Here is a 9394-nt window from a genome sequence, read left to right as displayed (position 1 = left end):
CCCTTCTCCCCTTGCATGGCCAATCTTCCCTAATATACAAGGCCCAAAGAAATTGAGCCTCTTCCAGGAAGCTCTCCTGAACACTCCAGCCCATGCTGAGTCTTCCCTTCACTGAATTCCTGTGGCCATTTTTTCTCATGGGCTTGTTGGGTCTTTTCACCTAAGTGGAAACTCCAAGAGGATAAGATTGTCTTCTCCCCATGCCATGACTAAGCACAGAATTGGTTCACAGTAATCACTTATTAACGTATAAGGCTGCTGGTTTCAGAAACACACACTGATTCTGCCACTGCTCTGAGCAACTACACATCTTTCTAGGAATCGACAATCAGGTTTTTTTTTTTTGTTTGTTTTGTTTTTTTTTTTGAGGAGTTGCCTTCAAAGGCACTAACTTTCAGTTATAAAATAAGTCAGTCCTGGGGATGTTATATACAGCTTGATAACTATAGTTAATAATACATTATTATATATTTGGAAGTTGCCAAGAGAGTAGATCTTAAAATTTCTCATCATAAGAAAAAAAAATTATGAGTGGTAATGAGTGCTAACTAGACTTATTGTGGTGATCAATTTGCAATATATGCAAATATTGAATCATTATGTTGTATACCCGAAACTAATATGTCAGTTACATCTCAATTAAAAAAGACATGATTTAGAAAAAAAGAATCACCCTAAAGAATCTCATATCAAAAAGTCACTGATTTTGCCCACCATAGGTCACTCTACCATATCCACCAAATGTGCCCACTAATGACTGTAATGGTTAATTTTATGTCAATTTGGCTGGGCCACAGTCCCCAGATATATGGTGATACATTATTCCGAATGTTTCTGTGAGGGTATGTTGGATGAGATTAACATTTCAATTGATGGCATTTGAGTAAAACATCTGGTCCTCCATGATGTAAATGGGCCTCACCCAATCAGCTGAAGGCCTAAATAGAACAAAAGACTGATGTCCCCAGAGTAAGAGAAAATTCTGCAGCAGGAGATCTTCAGACTTGAACCAACCATAGCATCAGCTCTTCCTGGGTCTCCAGCCTGCCACCTCACTCCAAAGATTTTGGACCTCTATTATCACATGCGCCAATTCCTTAAAATCAACATTCATTCTCTCTCTCCCTCTCCATACACAGACATCCAATTGGCTCTGTTTCTCTGGGGAACTCTGACTAATACAGTGACTTTGGCTATTTCCAAAAATGTAATTCCCCCTGTGATTGATGCTTTTTCATCCCAGGGGAGATTCCAAGGATGCACCTTGGCCTCTGAAAACAATTTTAAAGAGCCCATAAGGAACAATGGCCACCCCATTGCAGAGTCATAGACCATTATTAAAGACAGGAATCATGGTGGTGAGCAGTGAAATAAGACCCAAATTTTCAGAACTCTGAGCAGCAGGGAACAAGGCACATGACTCCAAAGCCCAGAATGAAAAGCCTAAAAGAGGCAGGAGATGTGACAGGATACACACAAGAGGGTATATTGGACCAGGGCCTTGAGAGATGGGTGAATTTTCCATCAGAGATAAGGGGAATGTGATAAACACCTGCCGATAAGGATGTCCATAATCTTTTGAATACCATCTCTTCGTCAGATGTTATGCACATTGAGAACCTCACTTTCTCAGTGTAGAATCCACCAAACCATATTTCTTCTGGCCACTAGGGTGCAGATACATAACTCTGTTTCCCCAGTCAGATGTACGCATGCCTGACGTTGGTTTGGAAGTTATCTCCGAAAGGAAACAGCGATGCCTGGGCTGCCTTTATGGGACGGCCACAGGTGGCAGCAGAAGTGGAAGTCCCTGCAGTTGGTGGTGGCCACAAGCAGCTTCCTGAAGGCAGAGCAGAGGCCATGCAGGCCTGGGGTCAGTGGCATTAGTGCTCCCTAACAGCCAGTTCTGTGGTGTGGTTCTAGGAGCTGGTCCAAGGTCTAGAGCCCCAGTTTTCTCCCCCATGAAATGGAGGCTGTGCCAGATCTCTCCCCGGAGCTAGCAAATGTGATGGGGCCTGGAAGGCAGTCGTGGGTGAGACCAAAACAGCGGCAGTAGCTGCAACTCAAAGCAAGTCAAAAGGAAGAAACCTGGAACCAGAAAGATGGTTTCAGAGGAAAACTATAGGGAGGAAGCCTCTAGAAGGCTGATAGTCCTCTCCCTAAAGGTTTACCCAACCAGGACTGGGTGGGCAAAAGTCGAGAATACGAGGACCCAAGCTTCTTGGTGGTGAGTGGTGGAGGTGAAAATGTCCTCACCACTTTGCCACCAATGCTCCTCACTGGCCCCTGACCCCAGCGAGCACAGAGCACAGAGAAGTCACAGTTGGATACCTTGGGCCTTTCCGCCTTCAATGAGAAGAAATAGTCTTTGGCTCCAATTAATTAAGCAAACTGATAGCAATTCCCTGCTTAAGTCACACTTTGCATACCCATAATCTCTGCACTACATTTTCTGTATACTTTACCCCTGGGTAAAAATTGGTGAGCATTTAAATGCTTCCTCACATAATCTTGCTAAAGCACACTCCTGCCTATAAATATTCATGCCACTGCCAAAACATTTGCAAGCTTTCCCCAAAGGTGAAATGTGTGTAATGTACTTTGTCTTCTGGGTATAAATATTATCCAATATATTTTAGTTAATATGAATACACTAATTATTCCTGTAACCCTTTTTAAAAGGGTCATCTTCATGATGTGAATTTTTAAAAAATGTAATTACAGTAATTGGATACTTAATCTAATTAAAATTTGCTTTATCTTTAATGGGAATTTTTCTAAAGAGGCAGAATGACAATTGGCTTTTGGATAATGACTGTTTTCTTTCTATTGGGAGATCAAGCTGGTGAAAACTGGAGAACCAGGCAGTTTCGTGTTAGTGCCTTTTTCCTTTTTACAACTCAGACCTTATGTGGTGAATATGGCTTTTACTAGCTAGAGAGGGTGGAGGAAAGGACCAAGCCAACAGTTGAAGCTACTCCTCAGCCTAGGAAGCAGCCCTCCGCTTCCCTGGACTCATGATTGGTCCACAGTAGGCACGTGACCTAAGCCTGCTAGATCAGGCTCCTCACAGAGCTTGCTGGTACTAGAGCTGGAAGAGAAGCAGCCCACGCTGCTCTGGGGGCCATGGTGCCCAGAAGCACCACGGAGGGAGTTGTAGTGCATGTTATAGGTGTGCCAGCCATATCCCATTTGTCCACCTTTGAGGTCACCTGGTGACAGTTCTGATACACAATTTAGGGTCCTGTGTCTCTCTGCATAAGACCATTCTCTGGCTTGGGGAGCAAGCCAGGCCTGCTGGAGAGCTACCATCCCCAGAGCAACTCTCAAACAATGAGGGAGGAGAGCTGGTAGATAGATATCTCAGCTTCCTTGCTCCGGGTGGACAACCTGAGGGGTTCTCTGCACATTCCTTCTAAGGAATCCCAGTGGGATTGGACTCTACTTGCTTCAGCTGTAACCACTCATCCACATTCCATTTTGGGAGCTTCCTCTCCTTTTTTTTATCTCATTTCCTCACTCCCTTATCATGCGTCTTAAGATCATCTCCCAAATAGAGGAGTGCGCCTAAATTCTTGCCTTGGAGTTCGCTTTGGGGGAGCCCAACTAAGACAGATGCAAGATTGGGTTTTCCAAGTAACTGTTTCTCCACCATGTGGAATAGGCATGGCAGAAGGAGAAGAGCAAAGCCAGAAGAAACAAGCAGAAATGGGGTGGATGGAGAGTGAGTCTGATGGTGTTGAATCCTAGTTCCACCCCCAAGACTCTCCTTGCTCCTGCTCCTCCTCTGATTCCTTGAGCTGCCATAAGCCCTTCCCAGCCATGTGAACCAATACTTTCCTCCCACTTTTTTGGTGTGTGTTAAGCATGCTTGAGTTGGATTTTTATATCTTGCAACTGAAAGTATCATGACTCTTGCAACGAGTAAGTGAGTTTGTATGCAAAGCAGTTAGAATAGAGCTTGCCTCAGATTAAATACTACCACCATCACTGCTACTATTATTAAGTGCATATAGTTATTATTCAATGTCTAGCCTGCTTCCAGAAAGGGCTATGGATCAAGGACCTGGAGCCTAGGAAAGAGTCGTAAAGAAGTCAGTTTAGTTCTAGCTATTTTCCTCCTTTTTGTCCTTTTTCATAACTTGATTGGATTGATGCCCACTTTCTCTCTCACTGGGAGATATTTATGTAATCAATTTGTATAGCTTTACTGTCGTCTTATTGATCACTAACAATGAGCAATTAAATATTGTTGTATTTTGCTTAAGGGTCACATTGGTTTTGCTCCAATTTTCTTTATGCAGTCTGAGTGGCTTAGACAAACTGCTCAACATGAACACTCAGTCACATTCAAGTCACGGCAGCTCTGACTGGCTGCAGGGTCACAGAAGGACTGTCATGGGCCTCAACCCCCAAAAAACATATTCAACATTTTATTTTATGACTGCAGTGGTATAAAGACAAATATGTTTATATTATATTTTAAGGCATTTTCCACCTAAAATTTCTTTTCTCCTTCTGATTTTAGGAGACATTAAAGCATTTCAGTAATGTGACTGCTGATTTATGTTTTCCATCACACATAATAGTCTTTAATTGTATCAAGCATCATAGAAGTAAAATCTTGCCATTTTTAGAAAAGTTGCCAGCAGATGTTTCTGCATTCTAGGTATGGGTGAAGACTTGATCTTGGGAAGAGTTGATTTTGGCAGAGGGAAAATGCTTCCATGAATCTTCTGGTTAGGCAAAGGCAAGGCTCAGAGGGTCATCTGGACTGAGATGAGACAATGTGGACTAAGGGGCTTTTCAGGATAAATTCAAGTGGTGCTTTCCTTCAATGAGAGGTTGTTATACTACTGTAAAATTTGGGACTCCTTCTGGTGGCCCAGAGACAGGAATTTGACAGCCTGGGGTCTGGAGAAGAGAGGAAGGGTTTGAAGTTTGATGATTTGTAGAGGAGCTTGGCCTAATAAAGAGTAATTTAGGAAAGAGCTACCTAGGATGGGCGATGCATGATGGGCTATGGCTTTAGTACAGTTATATCCAGGTTTTCCTCCTGCACTGTGTTCCTCTTATGATTTCTACAAGCCTTTATAAAAGTCTGTGACACACCATGTGCTATGCCATTGGTTTTAGGGAATAAGGGAGGGGACTGTTCCTCACTTGGAGCAAGGTACTATCACCTCTTTTTTTAATTTTATTTTTTATTGAAGTGTAGTTGATTTACAATGTTAGTTTCAGATATACAGCTAAGCAATTCAATTATACATATACGTATGCATATATACATACATTTTCAGATTCTTTTCCAGTACAGCTTATTACAAGAAATTGAATATAGTTCCCTGCGCTATACAGTAGGTCCTAGTTGTTTATTTTATATATAGTAATTTGTATATGTTAATACCAAACTCATAATTTATCCCTCCCCCCCTTTCCCCTTTGGTAACCATAGTTTGTTTTCTATGTCCATGAGTCTATTTCTGGTTTGTAAACAAAATTTGTATCTTTTTAAAGGTTCCACATATAAGTGATATCATATAATATTTGCCTTTGTCTGACTTAGTTTACTTAATATGATCATCTCTAAGTCCATCCATGTTGCTGCAAATGGCATAATTTCTTTTTTATGGCTGAATAATATTCCAAAAAGTTCAATATCACTAATTATCAGAGAAATGTAAATCAAAACTACAATGAGGTATCACCTTACACCAGTCAGAATGGCCACCATTCAAAAGTCACAAACGATAAATACTGGACAGGGTATGGAGAAAAGAGAACTCTCCTACACTGCTGGTGGGAATTATGGAAAACAATATGGAGAGTCCTCAAAAAACTAAAAATAGACTTACTGTATGATCCAGCAACCCCACTTCTGAATATATATCTGGAGGGAACTCTAATTCAAAAAGATACATGCATCCCAATATTCATAGCAGCACTGTATGCAATAGCTAAGACATGGAAGCAACCTAAATGTCCATTGACAGATGACTGGATAAAGAAGCTGTGGTATATTTATACAATGAAATACTACTCAACTATAAAAAAGAACAGGATAATGCCATCTGCAGCAACATGGATGGATCTAGAGATCATCATTCTAAGTGCAATAAGCCAGAAAAAGGAAGAAAAATACCATATGATATCACTTATAGGTGAAATCTAAAAAAAAATAAAGAAAAAAAAGACACTATGAACTCATCTGCAAAACAAAAAGATTCACAGACATAGTAAACAATCTTATTGTTACTGGGGAAAGGGAGTGGGAAGGGATAAATTTAGGACCTTGAGATTTGCAAATGTTAGGCACTATATATATAAAAATAGATTAAAAAAACAAGTTTCTTCTGTATAGTACAGGGAACTATATTCAGTATCTTATAATAACCTTTAATGAAAAAGAATATGAAAACAAATGTATGTATGTATATGCAAGACTGGGACATTGTGCTGTACACCAGAAATTGATACATTATAACTGACTGTACTTCAAATAAAAAAAAATTTTTTAAAGGCAGAAATAAATTCGGTGCCAAAACTTAAAAGTAGCAGAAACTCTCCTCAATAGCACTTGTTTTCAATATTTTTTGAAATGGTAATTATTTGGATGGTCTCCTTTTAATTTTTTTTTTTAATGAAGCTGATGTAGCTATGTGAATGAATAAACTAGTGTCACCACAAGGATACGGTCTCATGTTTTCATAAAGTCTTGGCAACCTGTAGATCTTAACACTCTCCTTCACTTTCTGAGTTGATATAGCTCTACATTCACATCAAGGTTTTGAATGTGGAACGCTGAATGTTCATTGGGGACTTTTTTTAAGTTTTAAAATTGACAAATGTAAAATTCATTTTTTTTTCTGAGTTTTCACAGGTACATAGATTCTCATAACAACCACCTCAGGATACAGAACAATTCTAACATCTTAGAGAATTCCCATGTGCTGCATCTTTGTCTTCAGATCCTCCCCCTACACCTTCCCCCTGGCAGCTAGTGATCTGTTTTCTGTTTTTATGTTTTTGCCTTTTTCAGAATGTCTTATAAATGGAATAATACAGTATGTAGTCTTTTGAGACTGAGTTCTTTCACTTAGCAAAATGCATTTGAGATTCATCCAAGTTGTTTTGTCTATCAGTAGGTCATTGCTTTTTATTGCTGAGTGGTATTCTATTGTGTGGATATAGCACAGTTTGTTTGTTTGTTTGTTTAGTAGTCCAATAAAACTTGACAGATATTTGGGTTGTTTCCAGTTTTTTGTGATTAAGAAATGTTGCTATAAACATTTGTGTACAGATTTTTGTGTGAACATGGCTTTAATTTCTCTAGTATGAATACAAAGAAATGGGATGCCGGAGACATAGGTAACTGTGTGTTTCACTTTTCAGGAAACTGCTACACTATATTTTCCAGAAGGCTGTATTATTTTGCATTTCTACCAGGGGTGTATGAGAGTTCCAGGTGCTCCACATCCTCATTAGCACTTGTTATTGTCAGTTTTTGTTTTTTAGTTTTATCCATTCTTTATGTGTATGTTGGAATGTCATTGTATTTTTAATTTATATTTATCTAGTGACCAGTGATGTTGAGCATCTTTTCATGTGCTTATTTGTCATCTGTATAGCTTCTTTGGTGAATTGTCTATTTAAAGTTTCTGCCATTTAAACAATTAGGTTACTTTCTTTCTTTTTTTTTTCAATTAGTTTATTTTCTTATTGTTGAGTTTTTTTATTGTTGAGTTTTGCGAGTTCTTTATATGTTCTGGGTACAAGTCATTTGTCTGGCATATGATTTGCTAATATTTTCTGCCAATCTGTGGCTGGTATTTTTATTCTTTTAACTCTATCCTTCACAAAGCAAAATCTAATAATCTAATTTGATAAAGTCCAATTTACCAATATTTTCTCTTATGGATTGTCCTTTTGATCTCATATCTAGGAACTCTTTTCCTAACCCAAAGGCAAGAAGATTTTCTCCTGTGTTTTCTTCTATGAGTTATATAGTTCTACATTTAGGTCTATTATCCACTTTGCATTAATTTTTATATGGTTGCTTTTAATTATTGACATTTCAAAATGACTAGTTGTTTTAATTGTTTGATTTTCTTTTTTTAAAGATAATGATTTTGTTTTTACAAAACTAATACATGTCTATTATAAGAAACAATACAGGATACAAAGAAGAAAGCTAACATCCACTCCAAACTCTACTACCTGGAAACAAACCAATTTTATCAAAGATGAGCTTTTGCCTTGTTTGTAGCCTGATTTATTAGCCTTTCCTATACGACTTTGGGGTTTAATGCTCAAGAAAGCTTTACCCACTTTAAGAATTTGAAAAGTATCCATCACTATCTTCTCTTGTTACTTTTATGATTCTATTCTTCACATTTGTATTAGATCCATCTGGAATTTACTTTGCTAAATGGGTGAGGCAGGAATTCTGCTTCTTCTTGCAATCCTCCTTCTCCTCCCAGCCATCAAAAAAGACTAGCTGGTGAGTCAGCCCCATTTATTAAATAGTGCAATATTTTAATCATTGATTTGAAATGCTACCCTTAGAGTAAATTTACATGTATGTTTTGATTTCTCTCTGGACTCTCCATTCTGTGCCAATGATCAGTCTATTGGGCCAGTCTAGTGTACTGCTTTATTTACCAAAGCTTTATAATATGTTTTATTATTTATCTGGTAGAGCTGATTCATTATCATTTCTTTTCTTAACCAGAGTGTTACTGCCTATTCTTACAAACATGTTTCTCCAGATTAACTTTAGAATCTCTTTCTAAACTGATTGGTAGGATTGGTATCACAATTAATGTATCAATCCATTTATTGATGGTTACTATCTTTATAAAATTGAGTTTTCCCAGCCAAACTCTTCATTGTTTCAAGTCTTTTAATTCCTCAGGAGAGATTTATAGGTTCTGAACACTTTCTCTTAAATATGTTTCTGTTTTTATTGCTATTTGAAAGTGAACATTTTTTCCTGTATTATTCTTTAACTTGTTATTTTTCATGTAGGAAAACTCTGATTTTATATATAAATTTTCTAATTGTCATTTACCATTGTTATTTTCATTGAATTGTTTGGATTTTCATATCATTTAAAAATAATCGTAATTATACCTCTTCTTTCCAATTTTATCTTATATTTATTTCTCTTGGCTATTTACATTGGTCAATAACTGCCCAACAGTGCTAAATAATGGTAGTGTTAGAGTATATTCTGATCTTATTTTTTATGTTGATAGAAATTATTCTATTGTTGAAACATTAAGCAACATTGAGAATGATGCTAACTTATAGTCTGAGAACATACATCTAGGTGTATTAATATGGTAAATTATATTTCCTAATTTAAAATCATGCATTTCTGGCATGAATTTTG

Source organism: Camelus ferus, chromosome 10, assembly GCF_009834535.1.
Source record: "Camelus ferus isolate YT-003-E chromosome 10, BCGSAC_Cfer_1.0, whole genome shotgun sequence".
NCBI classification, from domain to species: Eukaryota; Metazoa; Chordata; class Mammalia; order Artiodactyla; family Camelidae; genus Camelus; species Camelus ferus.
The sequence above is the reverse complement of the archived record's forward strand: the minus strand, read 5'-3'. Positions refer to the sequence as shown.